The 3,561-nt window shown below is 39.4% G+C and overlaps 1 long non-coding RNA gene across 1 annotated transcript; it reads left to right on the top strand.

Moving 5' to 3' along the window:
• Positions 1 to 578: 578 nt before the first annotated feature.
• LOC141125823 (uncharacterized) lies at positions 579 to 1,104 on the top strand. Its single transcript, XR_012241395.1, has 2 exons — positions 579 to 747; positions 896 to 1,104. It is a non-coding gene; the product is annotated as an uncharacterized lncRNA (long non-coding RNA).
• Positions 1,105 to 3,561: the final 2,457 nt, after the last annotated feature.

The following is a 3,561-nucleotide window of genomic DNA, read 5'->3' as shown; positions in this document are numbered from 1 at the left end:
TTATCTCTGACCTGTCTGGTGTCTTCCTTGGCCTTCATGATGCTGTTTGTTCTCTAAGGTTCTCTAACAAACCTCTGAGGGCTTCACAGAACAGCTGTATTTATACTGAGATTAAATTACACATAAGTGGACTCTATTTACTAATTAAATGAATTCTGATGGCAATTGGTTCCACTAGATTTTAGTTCGGGTATCAGAGTAAAGGGGACTGAATACAAATGCACACCACACTTTTCACATATTTATTTGTATAATTTTTATGTATAATTTTCCTTCCACTTCACAATTACATGCCACTTTGTGTTGGTCTAGCACATAAAATCCCAATAAAATACATTTACGGTTGTAATGTGACAAAATTGGGGAAAAATTTTAAAGGGTACGAATACTTTTTTTCAAGGCTCTGTATTTCAGCTGGTTCACCAGAGACTAGGGTGTACTTAAACATCACTGTTGTTCAGTGTGAAAGCACAATCTTCATGAAATGTACACACTACAAAAAACACCCTTTTTATAATATCGGAGATACATTGTGCAAAATTCTAATAAAAGGTCTGAGGAGAGGAATCTGTGTCAGTACAATTTGCATACTTCCTATTTTACATACAGAAACTTATTTCCCTTTAGACTTCATATGATATAAACTCTGTATTCTGGAAAGCAATGATCTGTGTGTGTGACAGTCCTGACACATCAAGATGGTCCCTCTGCCATATCTGCTCTGTGTCCTTTATCTTTATACAAAAGGTACAGAAAATATATGATCACTGGATAATTGCTTTAAAATTCTTTCTTTTTTTTACCAATCCTTACCATTTTGTAACAATATTAGAATCACATAATATTTCTATAGGTTTTAATTACAACTAATTACATTTCTTCTTTGTCTCCCAAGCTTCTTATGGAGAGATTGTGATGACACAGACTCCAAAATATATCTCAGTGTCTCCAGGAGAGAAAGTTCAGATAAACTGCAAATCAAGTTCTGATGTTACTGACTCGGATGGTGACAGTCTAATATATTGGTTCCAAAAAAAAGCCGATCAGCCCCCAAAACGTCTCATCTATTGGGCAACCAATCGCCAGTCTGGAGTCCCGGAGAGGTTCAGCGGCAGTAGATCCGGATCTCCGTATGATTATTTTACTCTTACAATCAGTGGAGCTCTGGCAGAAGATGAAGCCGAGTATTACTGTATGCAGAGCAATAGCTACCCTCTCACACAGTGATACAGAGCCGTACAAAAACCTCCTTCCTCTTTTATATAATTAGCGTATCTGAATCTACATAGACAAGACATGATTGTATTATTACCATACATATATGTGCTCAATTTTAAAAAATAAAAAAGCATCTCCTATTTCTAAAGTAATCCTGTTAGCAAAATCTGACCATAGACATAACGTGGAAACTCACGCACAAACCTATTGATTTATATAGAGTATATCTTTTTTTAACAATCCTGTTTTTAGTTAGGCTCACACCAGCCAAATGCGCTAATGTCTTATGCAATACCAGACAGCTGAAATCTAATTTTTGATAATTGGTGGCATTCTTTTTTCAATGTTCATATTTTGCTATTGATCTGTGTCACAGAATTGAAAGGCATTTTACTTTTTGCACTGCTGAAATTACGGCTGGGATGGTTCCACCTCATCCAACCTTCCGTATCTTGATGTTGGTTACTCAGTATGATGGTTGACCTCAATGACCAAAAACAAGACAGTGAAGGTGGAATAGGATAGAACTTACCACCAATTCCTGAATATGAAGCTGTTATATGAGTAATTGAGTGCTTTAGAGCAGTGGTTCTCAACCTCAGTCCTCAAGTACCCCCAACAGGCCATGTTTTGGGAATTTCTTGCACCTGTGCAAGATAAAGGAAAACCTGTAAATATGGCCTGTTGGGCGTATTCGCGGACTGAGGTTGAGAACCACTGCTTTAGAGTATGCACAGAAAAGTACTCATCTTTGGTCAGCTTGGCCAATAGGTATACTTTAAGTCATACATTCATCACCTACCTGTGGTGTGTTCATTTCATGTCTTTGTCTTACATGTTCATTTCGTTTGCGCTTACTATGTTAATCTTTTCCTAGAGCATTAGAAATCACCAATACTTTATGGCTATTAAATATGTTATATTTTTTTCTCTCACTAATTTGTATGATAATACTAATTAAGTGCTGCAGGAAAAAAAAAAAAAAAAAAAAGAATTCAGCCATAAAACCCCAAATGACCTATAATAATGGAAATTAAAGTGATTGTGAAGGCTCGTTTTTTTTTTAACCACTTCAATACCAGGCACTTATACATCTTCCTGCCCAGACCAGCTTTCAGCGCTGTCGCACTTTGAATGACAATTGCGCGGTCATACAACACTGTACCCAAACAGAATTTTTATAATTTTGTTCCCACAAATAGAGCTTTCTTTTCGTGTTATTTGATCACCTCTGCGATTTTTATTTTCTGCTAAACAAATAAAAAAAAGACCGAAAATTTAAAAAAATATATTTTTTTTGTTTCTGTTAGAAAACGTTGTAAATAAATACATTTTCTCCTTCACTGATGGGCACTGATGGGACTGCACTGACGGGAACTGATAAGGCAGCATCAATGAGGTGGCACTGATGGGCACTGATGATGGGCACTAATATGCGGCACTGATAGGTGGCACTGATATGCAGCACTGATGAGTACACATAGGTGGCACTAATGGGCACTGAAAGGTGGCACAGATGGGCACTGATAGGCGGCACGGATGGGCACAGATAGGTGGCACAGATGGGCACTGATAGGCGGCACGGATGGGCACTGATAGGTGGCACAGATGGGCATGGATGAGCACTGATAAGTGGCACTGATGTACACTAATTGATTGTACGGATGAATGCCAATCAGTGCCAAACAATAATGCCTGCCAATCAGTGATGCCCATAGTGGGCAATGATTGGCATCCATTGTGGGCACTTATTGGCATCCATTGTGGGCACTGATTGGCATCCCTGGTGGTCTAGGGTGGCATACCTGGGGGTAACATCCCTGGTGATCCAGTGTGGGCATCCTCGGCTCTGACAGATGCGAGTGAGGAAAAGCCGATCAACGGCTCTTCCTGTTTACACTGTGATCAGCTGTGATTGGACACACCTGATAAAGAGTCTCCTTCAGAGACTCTTTACCTAGATCGGTGTTGCAAGCACTACTTTTTGAGATTGCATTGTACCAAAGCGCATAGTACTGTGGTACCATAAGGTTTGGTGGCCACAATCGTGCTGCATTTGTGAGATGTATTTGGGGTGCCAATACCAAATCATTGGCATCTCTCAAGGGTAGTGCACATGCACACGCCTTTCCTGCACCGCATTTTGGTGGGAACAGGCACTTAAGGTCTAAGCAGCAAAAGAAACCTACAGTGGCCATGTTTAGAGTTAAGGATGGTCCTAGAATGGCCTTGAGCTCTCATTCAGACTTGCATGGTGATATATAACAAGTGTAATGCAGTTGCCATTTTTTCAGATGACTCTGATGAATGTGTTTATATATACATGGGGTCAGAGAGGTCTTT

The sequence above is a fragment of the Aquarana catesbeiana genome, linkage group LG01, assembly GCF_042186555.1.
Source record: "Aquarana catesbeiana isolate 2022-GZ linkage group LG01, ASM4218655v1, whole genome shotgun sequence".
NCBI lineage: Eukaryota > Metazoa > Chordata > Amphibia > Anura > Ranidae > Aquarana > Aquarana catesbeiana.
Note: the sequence above shows the minus strand (reverse complement) of the source record. Positions and strands in the feature narration are given on the sequence as shown.